Source organism: Antechinus flavipes, chromosome 3 (genome assembly GCF_016432865.1).
Source record: "Antechinus flavipes isolate AdamAnt ecotype Samford, QLD, Australia chromosome 3, AdamAnt_v2, whole genome shotgun sequence".
Lineage (NCBI taxonomy): Eukaryota > Metazoa > Chordata > Mammalia > Dasyuromorphia > Dasyuridae > Antechinus > Antechinus flavipes.
The window spans coordinates 249,170,805-249,186,834 of NC_067400.1; positions in this window are offsets into that span (position 1 = coordinate 249,170,805).

Here is a 16,030-nt window from a genome sequence, read left to right on the forward strand (position 1 = left end):
TGGACAAGAGAATTGTCTGGAGGTACAAAAATAAATTGGAGGAGTTTCCATATAATTGAGTATAAGAAACAAAACACCTTACCCAGAACTCCACTGATTCACAGATGAATGCAGGAAAGATTTATTTTACATTCTTGCAAGAATAGGTACCTAAATGAGCTTTGAAACTTCAAAAGCAGCATTCTATTTCCTATTCTGAAGCACAAGTCTCCCTTGATTCCTCATTAATTAGATGTTACAGAAGTTATTCAATATGAATTTCCACTCATTACATAGCTAGCCGCTGCTTCCAAAGGAGCTTCCTTTTTTTTTTTTTTTTTTTTTTTTTTTTGCTGAGACAATTGGGGTTAAGTGACTTGCCCAGGGTCACAAGTTTTTGAATTCAGATTTGAACTGAGGTCCTCCTGACTTCAGGGCTAGTGCTCTATCCTCTACACCACCTAGCTGCCCCACAAGCTTCCATTCTAGAAGGGGGAAAGAGGAGGACTAAGAGCAAAGAACAAAAGATCTTTTCAAATCTCAGGCCATCACTTGAATTTCAAAATCAGTCCCTGCCCCCAAGGAGCTTATATTCTTTTGGGAGAAGATAACTAACCTCCACCCTTGGTTATTCCTTAATGTCCTTGTGGATTTCAGTTTTCTAGTTTAAGTTTCATTTCTCCAATTTAATTTTCATAACTGTGGAAACCAAATAAATGCCCGTCCATTTCTCACAATTCCTACCCCCCCCCCCTTTTTTTTTTTTTTGCTGAAGCAATTGTGATTAAGTGACTTGGCCAGGGTCACACAGCTAGGAAGTGTTAAGTGTCTGAGACCAGCATGTCCTCCTGACTTCAGAGCTGGTGCTTTATTCACTGCACCACCTAGCTTTCCCCCCAAAGTAATTTGGTCTCCACATCTTTTTCTAATCCCTCAAATTTGGCTTTTTTTTTTTTTTACATCCCATTTTCCACTTCATAAAAGTCTATTAACCCCTGCACAGATCTCCTTTCACAGGATGGATAATTAATCCCTGAATTCTCTACTTAAATTCTTCTGATAGGGATGTAATAGGAGTGAAACTTCCGATTGTAACACATATTCCTCCTCTGCCTGCCATTAACCTTTCTGGAGACCTTCTGTTTTCCCATGCCATTCTGCTAGTGGCAACTAACTGTTCTGCTATTCCCTTCACTGCTCTGTAGTGTAACTTATCCAATAATAATTACTCATCAGAGTAGGAATGACCCAAATGCAGAACTAGATTTCTAGCTTTGAAGTCATCAGTTACTATCCTTGACTTAATTCTTCCTAATTCGCTCTTTATTACTTCATTGAATGCCAAGGTAAAGGAGTAGCCAATTGGGTCAATCAGTTCCTGGGAAAAGCAGGTTGGAGAATGCTGCCTCCACAATATCACCCACGGTCTGCTCAGGGTTTGCTCATCCAAAAAATTGCTAGAGCTTCCCTGGAGGTGCCTAGATTTTGGAATCTTTCACCCTGCCATGAAAAGCTGAGTGACCTCCAGAGGTAAGGGACTAGTATAAAACATTGTAATTTGCTAAGTTATAGATTCTGCTGAGAGGGAGTTCCAAGGCCACCTCAACCCTTGATGCACAATAAGTTTTCTGCCACAGTTGTAGAAATGTGGCATATCAAGGAGCATTGATTTCTGGTCATGGGAATGAATGTAATCCAAGGATCACAGCCAGTGGCTATGGGAACAGGGATGCCTTGACAGGGCCTCTCACCTGTGAGTGAGCTGCTGAATCCCTGGATCGGCTCTCCTCCCATTGGTAGATACCTATGCAAGGCCCACAGGATGCTTCTCTGAATGGTGATTGGGGATTGTCTACTGTTCATGTGCTGATCACACTTGCAAAAATGAATATCAGCAAGGCTGTAGGGCATAATAAACTGGAGCTCTTTTCCCACCCTATGAGTCTCCCGCCCCATCTCACTCTGAGATCAAATGCCATGAGCTCTTAAAAGACAGCTGCAACAACTGGCGCCAGGGAACAGGGACAGGAACCGAGGAGGATGCCAGAGCGACCACTTTGTGATCAAGCACTGCTATGTGGTCAAGACAACCTTTATGAGGACTCCAGAGGGAGAGCCTGCTGAACTGCACTGTTTTCGGATCAGGCAGAGTATGGTGGAGAGCGGTTAAATAACCTAATGGAGCAAAAAACAAGCACCCTACTCCCTTCAGTCAGGGAAGCATATGTCAGGCTATATATAAATGTATAAAAGAGCAGGGGTGCACAGTTCAATTAGGAGACATTAGGAAATTCCTGGACATTGCTTACCTTTGTTTCTCCATGGTTACCTGAGGAGAGTTGTTATAATTGTGTTAAGGGATTGTTTTTGGTGAACAGTTCACTGCTTATGATAAGCAATGCCCAAGAGAAATACAAAAATGTCATTTTGCTATATATAATCTCATTAAACAAAGTCTGAAATCAGAACCAGAAAAGGAGGTCAGGAAATTTACAGTGGGAGCATAGACAGATTCATCTTTTAGCAGTAGATGTCCCTCTCCTGAGCCTGAGCAGGATGATATTGAATGGCCTCCCCACCCTCCCACTCCCTTTACCATCTTCAGCCCTGCCTTATTTTTATGTCTATCCAGACTTATAGCCTTTCAAAGGCTCTCCTAATGTAAAAAATGAAATAAGAACTGAGGAAAAGCAGGACCAGAAATATAAAACAAAGACCACAGCGACAGTTAGTGGACAAAAAGCAAAAGGTAATCAGTTATATTCTTTATCTTCACTTCAAAAAGTTTTGCAACAGGCTAGAGATCAAGAAGACAGAATTATATCCTGTTAGAGAGGAGGATGACCCTTTTAACCCAGGGCAGAGAAGGCGCAGACATGAACCACTTCCCTTTAAAGTTCTAACCTAAGTTAAGAATTCGGTTCATATGTTACAACTTGGAACAATGTCACGGACAATTTTGTGCCCCACAGGCAGTGTTGACTCCAGGCCAGGCAGTGTTCTGAATGATAGAATTTTTAGCACAGACTCAGTTGACTGCTACTCAGGTTGTTCTAGGAGCAAGCATGAAGTTATACTTTGAGCAACTTAGCGGCACTGGGGCTCATACAGACACCAGAGATCAAATTCATTTTACTGAAGAGACATATCTCCAACTACCCCAATGTGCCAGAACAGCATGGAGTAGGATTCCTGTAAAAAAGGGTGAAAAAGAAAGCTTTACCCAAATAAGAAAAAAACTGGTAAGCCCTTCACTGATTTTTGTTACTCAATTACAAGACGCTGTAGCTAAGGCCATGGGAAATGTAGGAGGTGTAAATAGGATGTTAAAGGCTTTATTATGAGAGAACTGTAATGCAGATTGTCACAGAGCAATGATTATTACTGCCTACCCCCTCATGCTGTTTGTGAAGTGCCCACTCAACAGTATCAAAGAGGAAAACAACTAAAAATCCTTGTTATAAATCCTCCACTACCCTGATACTCATTCGCTATCCTAGTCATACAAATATATGAGAAAGTACCTATGTCTGTAACTATGACTAACACTGACAATATTGAAACATATCTTAACAAGGGACAATGTATAGCTCAAGGAATAGTCATTCCATCTGAACTTACAGTTAAAACAGAAGATAATAATTGTGAATTAGCCCCCAGATGGGTCCAAATTCAGAGGCCGTTGTATAAACATATTTTACAAAGGCTATCCCACTCATTTGGCTAATACTGACCCTTACTTTGAATAACCAATAGTTTGAAGGATTAATAGACACTGGAGCTGACAGGACTGTGGTGGCTGCTTCTCAACGGCCCTTTGGTGGCCTATGACATCAGCTAACAATAGGGTGGCAGAAGTAGGAGGTGGTAAGAAGGCTTTGATACCTGCTGAACCAGTAAACTGGCAAAAAGATGGAAAGACAGGAACCATTTTTCCTTTAATAATAGATGGCTTACATATTAACATAGGGTAGGGATATATTATATCAATTAGGGATGAAAAATGTCACAGATTTTTTTGCTACAGCGGCTTCCACCACTCCAAAAATGACTTGGACTACCAGCACACCAGTATGGGTAGAGCAATGGCCTCTGACCAAAGAAAAAAACAGCTGCTTTACATCAATTAGTACAAGAACAATTGGAATTAGGACATATTGAGAAAACAAAGAGCCCATGGAACTCCCTCATATTTGTTATAAAGAATAGATGTGACAGCTGAAATAGTAAGGAAAACATTGCTCAGAATTATTCAATTAACAGGAAAAATAGGAATTATATGGATTGACATAGACAAGGATAGGTTAGATTGTTTAATAGCTACTCAGGAAATCTAGACCATTTTGTTAGGGTTAGAAGAAGTGAGAGCAGGAAAAATTCTGACCTAATTGTCATTCTATGAACAATGGCAATGGATATTTCCCATAGAAACAAAAATACATCCACTTAAAGACCCTAATGCATTCACTGACACTACCAAGAAAAATAAAGTGGCCATATATTCCCCACAATTGGGGATCTCTAATGTATTTATTACACCTCATACCTCAACATAGCAAAATGAGTATATGCCATTATACAAACATTGAAAATAGACAAACCCATCCATCAATATAATTTTAGATAATCACCATGCAGTTGGGGTAATCCAGAGAACAGAGACAGCATACATAAAGGCTCAAACAAGACCTATCTTCTCATTATTTCAGAAAGTACAAGAGATGATTTTAATGAGAGTCCACCCTTTTTATATAATGTACATTCGCTCTCATATGGATGGGTCGGGACCTATATTTGAAGGGAATAAAATAGTGGATGGTCTGCTTACACAATGTATTCTTCTCTGTCCTCTAGAACAAGCAATAAAAGCTCATGAATATTTGTATCTATCTGCCATATCTCTCCAGAGATTGCATGGGGTGTCTTGGCAAGAAGCAGCAAGCATAGTAAAAAGTTGTGTAGCTTGTGTACTATATTCTCAAAGACCTGTAGGGCTGGGGACTAACCTCAGAGGTGATAGGCCAAATGATAGATGGCAAATGGATATTACACTTATGGGAAAAACACACATTCATGTTACATTTGACACTTATTCAGTCTTTGTATCTACATTCTCTTAATGATGGGAAGCGGCATCACATGTAATAAATCACCAATTTCACTATTTTGCCTCTATGGGTATCCCACACACCATTAAGACTGAAATTGCTTTTTGTTTACTCTTTACAGTGTATTTTACCAATTCTACCCAGGCATTGGTGTCCATCACTTGCTATAAGTCTTTAACTTGATTCCAAATCTTCCTAAGAGATCTGTACCTATTACATGTATAAACCAACTTACTCTTTCATCTGCACTTTCTAACTGTCTAGCCCTTGTGGCAAACCAAACATTCCAGATTGGACAGACAGTTCCATAAAAATCCTCTTTCTCTATTAGGAAATAATTGTATCTACTTGTCAAGGTTAGTTAAGCTTCTGTAATTCTGTAATTTGACAAGCATTAAACTGAATTGTTTATGAGGTATCTTTCCCAATAATATTAACTCAAATCTTAACCCAATGTCTCTATCCTAAGCCCCAAATATTACTACAGCAGGGGAGTAGCACTGATAACCTCCCCCTTCACATGATTAATGGAGTCCTTCTAAGGAACCTTCTAGGGGTTCAAACACTTAGTAGTTTGGGGTCCATTCACCAACCAGTTCTGGTTATTTCCCAAACAAATCAGGCTCAAAGTCTTTTGGGGTGTGGGGTGATGATCTCATTTTCTGAAACTACTTCCTGCTGAGAATGGACATTGAGCTGAGTCATCCTACAGAGCCCCATTTGAAGAAGATTGAGCTGAGTGAAGACCCAGTGAGTTGAGTCAGACCCCTGAATCTGGTCAATACTGGTCATTTGAAGGTGAATTGTCTAGGGAAAACAAATCTAAGAGAATTAGAGAGAAAGCAAGTACAACGAGCAGAACCCTCATTCTTGGAAGTTGTACTTATACCTTCCCTGAAGATGTAAATAATTAGGAATTGTTTCTTTTTTATAGACTACGAAAGCAATTTTCAGAAAGGAGAAATTCCATCAGAATAACAGAGGTAGTCACAAAATCTTTCATTAACAGGTCTAAATTTACCTATCAAAAGCAAAATAGTGATAAAGATCAACCTGACTTCTGCATGAGGCATATGTGTAAAGCCCCTGCAATATTTTTTTAAAAGATAGTCCCCCTCTTTTGCCTGTTATAGGATAGATTGGTCAGCAGCTTTTCAATATAAATTATTCAAAAGGAAACACTATACATACTATACAATACTATACAAACAAATGTTATTCCCAAATTAGTAACAAACTTAAATAAGAGTGACTTTCCCATTGATATAATAAAATATTCCATAAGTTATGTCTCTCTAAGAAACCTTGAGTACCTCAAAATCCTTTTCTCTAAATCATATAAAAGATATTTCAGCTTCAGTTTCAATAATTAAAATAATGTCCTACATATAGTTGTATTGTCTTACATAATAAGGTCTTTTAAGGACCTTATTTCATACAGACACATTTATCTAGAAACAGAGAGATAATTAAGCCAAATTACTCATTCACCTAAATTATAAGATATAACAACTACATATGTTTAGATAAAAACCAGCAAGATATTACATACTTGAACTGTGCTTATGGCTTCTATTGACCACTTACTCTGATTACAGAAATTTGTTATAAGAGGAAAAAGCAAGGGCATGATGGTTATATAATATAATCCCACCTTATAGCCAACTCAGGAATTTGTTTTATTAACTTAATGGTATGTCTCTTAAATGGTGGGTTACTAACTTAATTCAGATAATCATTCTGAAATTCAAAACTCAAAACAGCATCAGTTATCCAAGAGATTTCATCTCGATAGCCAGTTTCACTAATTAGAGATTTTAGAACCTAGTCCCATGTGCCTGCAGAGCAGCACAGTCAAAACTAGGTGCTTGGACTGTCTCCTGCTCTGTACTTGAAGAAAGCACATTTGCCATCATATTCAATGAGACCATTGTGCACTTAATAAATTAGACAGTTTGCTGAATGGATTTTGAAAAAAACCATCTTCAGAGAATTTGCAGTTAACCAGAAATCTAACAAGTTGCTCTTAGAAATCCTTGCATTGCCAAGCAGTAGAACCTTTTATATAGCATCACATGACTTTGCCTTAAAATAACCTCAGAGTTGAAAAATAAAAATAAATATTCAGTTATTAACACCATGTAAATGTAAGCAATTCCTTTAAACAATAGAAGCAATTATGTTAAAGGAATTTCATTTAACCAGCAAGGGTGTGAAAGGGGTTGGTAAAAAAGGGTGGGGGCTGAGCTTCAGAGAGTGGGTTTGTTTTTTCATTTCTAAGGAGCAAGGGTGGACTAAGCCTTTACTTTTCCAAGCCAACTGACCATGCAAATTAATATAGTTTTCAATCCTAAATTACAGATTAACTACCAAAAATCCCAATCAAAAACCTTCTGAAATCTAAAGGTGAAGAGACTGAACTTTTTTTTTTAATTAAAGCTTTTTTTTTTCAAATCATATGCATGAATAATTTTCTTTTTTTTTAAGCTTTTTTATTTTCAAAACATAGGCACAGATAATTTTCAACATTGACCCTTGCATAGCCTTGTGTTTCATATTTTCCCCTCCTTCCCCTCACCCACTCCCCTAGATGGCAAGCAATCCAATATATGTTATACATGTTAAAACATATGTCAAATCCAATATGTGTAACATATTTATACAATTCTCTCACTGCACAAGAAAAATCAGATCAAAAAGGAAAGTAAATGAGTAAGAAAACAAAATGCAAGTGAATATCACCAAATAGAGTGAGAATGTTATATTATCATCCACATTTAGTTCCCACAATCCTCTCTCTGGATGTAGATGGTCTCTTCATCACAAGATCATTGGAACTGGCATCAATCATCTCTGTTGGAAATAGTCATGTCCATCAGAATTGATCGTTATAAAAATTGATATTGTCATGTATAATGATCTCCTGGTTCTGCTCATTTCACTAAGCATCAGTTCATGTAAGTTTCTCCAAGCTTCTCTGAAATCATCCTCCTAATCATTTCCATAACATTCGTATACATTCAGCCATTCTCCAATTCATGGGTATCCACTCAGTGTCCAGTTCATTGCCACTGCAAAAATGGCTGCTACAAACATTTTTGCACATGTGGGTCCTTTTCTTTCTTTCTTTTTTTACAATCTCTTTGGGATACACTACCCACATTAGTTTAAGAAGATATTAGCTCTGCTTCTTAGTGTATAGCCTTAGAAAAATCACTTATTTCTTTGGATTTGTTTTCTTATCTGTTAAATGAAGGCTTTAGCTAATTCTCTTGTCTTTTCCAGTTCCTTATGACCTATATACAGAGTGACCTTTCTCTATTCTCCTCAAATCTTTTTTTTTTTTTTACATTTTAATTGTATTTTTGTTACTTTTAAGTTCCAAGTTATCTTCCTCTGTCCCTCCCAGCCCTGTACTAAAAAAAGCCAACATTTGACACAGATAGATACACACAGAAACTATACTACATACTTCCTTATATCATTTTTTTCACTGGAAATGAAAGGTATCTTCCTTCCTAAGTTTTTTGCAGTTGATTTGAATATTCATATTACTCAGAATACCTTAATCATTCAGTTACTCTTCCAACAGTATTGTTGTTATTATGTACAATATTTTCTTGCTTTTCATTTTATTCTTCATTATTTCATTCAAGTTTTTCTAAAAGTCAACCTGCTCATCATTTGTGTGTGTGTGTGTGTGTGTGTGTGTGTGTGTGTGTGTGTGTGTGTGTATGTGTGTGTGTATTGTCACTTTATTTAAACTCACGTACAGAGTACATCATATGAAATGTCAGACAGGATGAATCAAAAGCTGAAATTAAGGTTGCTGAGAGAAATCTCTGCTCTTTTGGAAGGTAGGCATTTCCTTTCCCTCCCTCCCCCAATAGTATTTTATTTTTGCAAGTACACATAAAGATAGTTTTCAACATTCATTTTTGTAAGATTTTATATTCCAAATTTTTCTCCCTCCCTCTTCACCCAAGACAGCAAGTAATCATATTGCTAAAACACGTACTATCCTTTCAAATATATTTCTATATTTATCATGTTGTGCAAGAAAAATCAGACCAAAAGAGGGGAAAAAAAAAAAAAAAAAACATGAGAAAGAAAAAGCAAACAAAGAAAGGTGAAAATACTATGCTTCAATTTATAGTCAGTCTGTATAATTCTGGATCCAGATAGTATTTTCCATTTCAAGTCTATTGGAAGTGTTTTGAATTATTGCATTGCTGAGAAGAACCAAGACCATCACAGTTATACATAACTGATATAACCTTGCTATTATTGTGTACAATGTTCTACTCATTTCACTTAACATCAGTTCATGTAAGTCTCTCCAGGCTTTTCTGAAATCAACCTGCTTATCATTTCCAATAGTACAGAAATATTTCATCACAATTAAATACCATAACTTGTAGCCATTCCCTAATTGACAGACAATCCCTCAATTTCCAATTCACTATTTGACAAAAACTGCTGGGAAAAAACTAGTATGGCAAAAACTAGGCATTGACCCACACATAACACCATATACCAAGATAAGGTCGAAATGGGTTCATGATCTAGACATAAACAATGATATTATAAACAAATTAGAAGAAGAGTTTGCCTCTCAGACCTGGAGGAGTGTAAAGGGCTGAAACTCTGATTTGATGCACTGATGATGGACAACTGAGCACGTAAGGCTAACTACTGATTGGATAATACTCTATTAGCATATGCTTGGGAAATGGCCCTTCCCACTATCCTGTGCTGGCTCAATCTTTTGATGTATACAGAGAATTGTCGGAGGAATTAGGGGGTGGAGGAAGATGAGCCAGGGTCACTTTGGTGGTAGAGGAAGAGAAGGAAGGTCTTGCGTCCATCCTGTTCACTTCTACCCCATAAAGACCAAGAATAAAGACTAAGGACTTTTGCTTATCCTGATTCCAGCTGATTCTAAGGTATCCAGGGTACTAACTTGGACTTCACATTTGGTGCCCAAGGTGTGGACCAAGGAACCTAATTTCACTGAAGAAGTCTCCAGTGACCAGGAAATAGGGTGAGTATTTTAATAGCCAAACAGGGAACTTATTTTGTTAAGGGCTAAATCTTTTCTAGCTGAAATGGGGCAGATATTAGGAAAAGATTCTCCTCCAGCCCCACCCCCACCCCCACCCGAAGGGGCACTATAGAAAGCATACTCAAATTGATCAAGGGACAAGGCTTAATTGTAACTTGGAAACAATCACTGGACTCTTGGGTACATTAGAATACACGTCCCTTTGGTTCTTAAAGGAAAAAGATATTGGGGCAGAAAACTGGAAACTAGTAGGAGATCAACTATGTGAATACTACAATGATAAAGGTCCTGGTTCAATTTCCAAGGAAACATTTTATATATACAACATAATACAACTAGTCTTAAAGAATCCTGCAAGTTATAGAAAAAAAAAAAATTTAAGAACAGCCAGATGAGGAAGTGTGAGGAAAATGAGGAGGACAAAGAACAGATTAATGGCAGTATCACCAGAGGGCATAAGGAGTTAAGTGATGTTGAAGGGCATGGTGATTCTCACTCTCACAAGGCTACTTCAACCCCGCCTAAACCAGAGCAGGTTATTGACCCTCCCCCATCAACTCCACCTTCCGGGATGGAGGGAGGAGGAGTAGTGGGAGGGGCAGTGACACCACCAGCACCCCACCACCACCAGCAATCACCTTCTCCTATGACTAGATTGCAAAAGGCAGTACTTAAAGCCATAGAAGAGCAAGATTTAGCTGATTTTAAAATAGGAATGTATCCTGTGATTCAACAGTTTATCTATTCAGGTCAAGAAAGTAGAAGATAAACTCCTTTTGCTATAGAAATCCTCAAAAGACCTAAAAAAAGGCTTGCACTCTTTATGGGATTACATCAGCTTATGTTAAGATGTTATTACAAAATTTGGCTTATGAAGTCTTAACCCCTAGTGACTGGAAATCTATAGCAAGGACATGCTTAGAACCTGGACAAAACTTGTTGTGGCTTTCTGAATATAGTGAGCTCTGTAGAGACAGAGTGAGAAAACAGAGTGGGAGAACAAAACCCCAAACCCCATGTCCAAAATGCAACAGAGGCTTCCATTGGGCATCAGAATGTAGACTGATTCAGGGAAACGGGATGAAGGACCCAGCTCCAGGGCCCAAGGCAAAAAATACTTGGGGCATGATGGCATCAATGCTACACCCAGAGAGTGCCTAGAAGTCCAGTACCTAGACATGACCAATCATCCAGGAAGTCATCTGATGGGAAAAAGACATTACAATTGGGAAGAACAGAGTTGTACGCAACTGGGACTACTGAGATACTCCCTGGAGAGGTGAAATCTGTTCCTCTCCAGCTTATGGATCCCTTGCTTCCAGGAACAGTAAGCTTGACCATTTCACCTCTTGAGAGTACTTACAAAACAGTGTCCATCCCACTGATGTGGGAAACTGGAGAATGTGTAGATAATATCCCAGTCACTAATATAGGTAAACAATGTGTGACTTATCAACCAGGAGAAATAGTAGCATCAAATTTACTGCTACAGATTCCTTTTTAAAATTTTTTTAAAAACATTTTTATTATAGCTTTTTATTTACAAGATATATTGCATAGGTAATTTTTCAGCATTGACAGTTGCAAACCCTTTTGTTCCAACTTTTTCCCTCCTTCCCCTCATCCCTTCCCCCAGATGGCAGGTTGAGCAATACATGTTAAATATGTTAAAGTATAAGTTAAATTTTGTCCAAACAGTTATTTTGCTGTACAAAAAGAGTCGAACTTTGAAATAGTGTACAATTAGCCTGTGAAGGAAATCAAAAATGCAGGTGGACAAAAATAGAGGAATTGGGAATTCTACGTAGTGGTTCATAGTCATCTCCCAGAGTTCTTTCCCTGGGTGTAGCTGATTCAGTTCATTACTGCTCTATTGGAACTGATTAGGTTCAACTGATACAGACTCCTAATAAGTAATCTGGTGATAGTCACCCAGATTCTGACTTCCAACAACAAAATCCAGGAATATACTAGACAGCAGCTGTGACAGCTGACCGATCTAAGCTCATTATCTATATAAATGGCCTACCATTAGAAGGATTGGTAGACACAGGTGCACATCATCCAGTCATTAGAGGTGCCAACTGGTCCAGTCACTGGCCAAAAATTAAGGCAGACACCTACATGTCAGGTGTAGGAAGATCAATAGCAGCTAAAGTTAGTGCTATCCCTTTGAGATGGACTTTTGAAGGTGAAACAATTTTTCACTCCTTTTATAGTTGAAAAAATCCCCATCAATCTGTGGGGAAGAAACATTTTACAACAATAAGGATTACAAATGAGGACTTCGGTTTTTTAGGCAGGGCTGCTGTTGAAGGCCTGCCACCACTTTCACCTGTTCCTATCCAATGGAAAACTGATACACCAGTGTGGATAGAACAGTGGCCCTTAGGTAGCAATAAAATTCAGGCCTTATTAGATATAGTACAGGAGCAACTTGACCAAGGAAATTTACAACCTTCTCTAAGTCCTTGGAATTCCCCAATATTTGTTGTAAGAAAGAACTCTGGAAACTGGAGGATGCTGACTGATTTAAGAAAGGTAAATGAACAGATGGAAACTGTGGAAACTCTTCAGCCTGGGCTTCCATGTCCTACTCAATTGCCTAGAGAATGGCCTCTTTGAGTTATAGACATTAAGGATTGTTTCTATTCTATCCTTCTGGATAAGGAGGATATGAAAAGATTTGCCTTTTCAGTGCCCAGCGTTAACTTAACTGAGTCTTATAAAAGATATGAATGGACAGTTTTGCCACAGGGAATGAAAAACCCTACTGTGTGTCAAATGTATGTTGCTGCTGCTCTTACTCCAGTAAGAAAAGCATTTCCAAAAGTTATGTTATTACAGTACATGGATGATATATTGGGATGTGCACTTGAGGAACAAATGTTAGAAGCATGTCTACAAAAGACCATGGAAACAGTAAGGAATTACAAATTGCACATAGCTCCAGAAAAAAATTAAAAGACATGCTCCTTTTCAATATTTAGGATATCAATATACCCTAAATTGCTTATAGTACAAAAACTTTCCTTAAAAATAGAGAAGCTAAACACCTTAAATGACTTTCTCAGAAATTGAAAGGAGATATTCAATGGATGCGTCCAGTGTTAGGCTTGACTACCTATCAATTACAACCATTATATGACATTTTAAGGGGAGACAGTGCTTTAACCCAACCCACCAGCTTACAAAAGAAGCTCAAGGGGCTTTGAGAGAAGTTGAACTGGCTTTATTCAATGTGGTTGAAAGAGGCACTTAAAAACCTTTGGAAATAATCAGTTTTTGCTATAAAAGAGGCACCCACCGCAGTCCTTCATCAAGGAGACAGTGTGATAGAGTGGGTAAACCTCCCAGCACAATCAGAATAAATCCTTACTCCTTATCCAGTGCTTGTGGCTAGAATTTTATTAAAGGCCATTAAGTGAACAGTACAATTATCTGGGGCAAGACCTGATAAAATATACACCTTTTACACCAATACACAATTAGCCATGGCTCCAAATTTTACACACGGGTCTCCATTAAAGGTAACCAGACTATTACATAATTGGTGATGGATTCTTGAAGAAAAAGTTTCTAAACTTCCTCTTAAAGGACCAACTATCTTTACAGATGCACCCAAACATAATATTTGTGCTGTATATTCTCATGGCTTAACTATAAAGAGAGTAGTCAGAACTCCTTTTCAGTCCACTCAGCAGAATGAATTGTATGCCATCATTCTAGCTCTTGCTTATTATCCAGGAGATACAAATATAATATCTGATTTGGCCTATTCAGCAGGTGTAGTATAAAAAATTGCCACAGCCCAAATAAAATTTGCATCCTCTAATATATATCAGATCTTTAAGGAACTTCAAGAGCAAGTGAGAAAGGATCCAGATAAGATTTAAATCTTGCATGTTCGCTCTCATAGTGGACTTCCAGGTCCTATTTTTGATGGTAATTCAAAGGCAGATAGCATTCTAACTATGTTGGCCAATACTCCTTTATTTCAGGAAACCCAAGAATCTCATTTTAAATATCATCAGGCTGCTCGAACTTTACATTTACAATTTGGAATAACAAGAGAGGAAGCTAGGAACATAGAAAAAGCCTGTATGGCTTGCTTTCCTTTCCATACTCCTACACTGCCTCCAGGGAAGAATCCTCGTGGTTTGAGACCCAATGAAATCTGGCAAATGGATGTGACCCATTATAAATCTTTTGGTCGTCTGTCTTTTATCCATGTTGTGGTAGACACCTTTTCAGGATTCACTTTTGCAATACCAGCAGAACAAGAGACAGCCCGAGTGGTCACTGAATTCCTCACACAAGCACTTGCAGTTATGGGTGTGCCACAAGCAATAAAAACAGACAATGGTCCTGCATATACCTGCAAACATTTTGCACACTTTTGTGCACAGTATAAGATTTTACACACCACTGGCATACCCTTTAATCCTCAAGGACAGGCAATAGTAGAGAGGAGAAACACAGACATTAAGACGCTCCTCCAAAAACAAAAGAAAGGGGGAGCCACAGGTAACCCTAGAGAACTTCTAAATTTAGCTCTTTATGCTATTGACTTCTTGATTTTTGACAAAGATGCACTGGCTCCGGCAGACAGGTTTTATAACCCACTGGAAGGGCAGTGTCCTGTGTGAGTGGCTCTACTATCTTTAGATAATTGCCAGGTGATGTGAAGAGACCCAGAAAGTAGTAAATGGAAGGGACCAGATAGGTTAACTGCTTGGGGGAGAGGGTTTGCTTGTATCTCCACAGATGTAGAAGGAATCAGATGGGTGCCAACGAGCCCTATTCACCTTGTCCTTCGCAGAGAGACGGAGCAGACCCTTGAAACGAAGGAGAAGACCCAAGAAACATCAGATGGTTCTATCTCTGACTGTGCCCACCACTGAAAGAACGTGGCAGTTATGGCATTTGACTCATGGACATCAAAAATTGTTGGACTTGACAACCCTCAGGAATCATTGGACTTTCTGAGAAATGATAAGACTGTTGAAGGACATCAAAATCTGCAGGAATCACTGGATTCCCTAACACATAAAAAGACTGTTTCAGGACTTCAAAAACTTGCAGGGATCATTGGATTCCCTGACATGTGAAGCAATGGACAATAGATTGGTTTTGGACTATCTCTTGGCTGCTGAAGAAGGCGTATATGTGATTGTTGTTTATATACCCTCCTTCCAGGACTTTCGGAAATCTTTTACAATACCATGTTGATTCGTATTGTTTGTTATATCATTACTTGCATGTCAATTCATGTTTGTTATACCACATTGAACCTGCACTGACTGTGGGGAGAGTCATCACTAATAGCCTGTGCGTTATTGCTATGTACTTGTGTAATACCTCCCATGCTGATGGGTTTGTGCATACCTATTTCTAATAAGACCCTTCAGCCCAGAAACCCGCTAGCAATCCCCACTTCCTTTGGTGCTTTTCATCTCCCTTCCTGAGATGTCAGGGAGAGTGTGATCATCTCCTTTTTAGTGCTTTCACTTCCCTTCCTGAGAAGTTGGGGAGATGTGAACACCTACTTTTTGGGTTCTCACCTCCCTAAGAAGTCAGGGATGGCGTGACCACCTGTGTTCTAAAACAAAAGAAAACAGGAGATGTAAAGGGCTGAAACTCTTGAGTTGATGCACTGGAATCAGACAATCGAGCACTTAAGGCTAATTACCAATTGCACAATACTCTATTAGCATTTGCTTGGAAAATGGCTCTTCCCACTATTCTGTGCTGGCTCATCTTTTGGTATATACAGAGAATTGTAGGAGGGATTAGGGGGTAGAGTAAGACAAGCCAGGGTCACTTTGGTGTTAGATGAGGAGAAGGGAGGTCATGGAGAGTTTGTGTCCATCCCCTT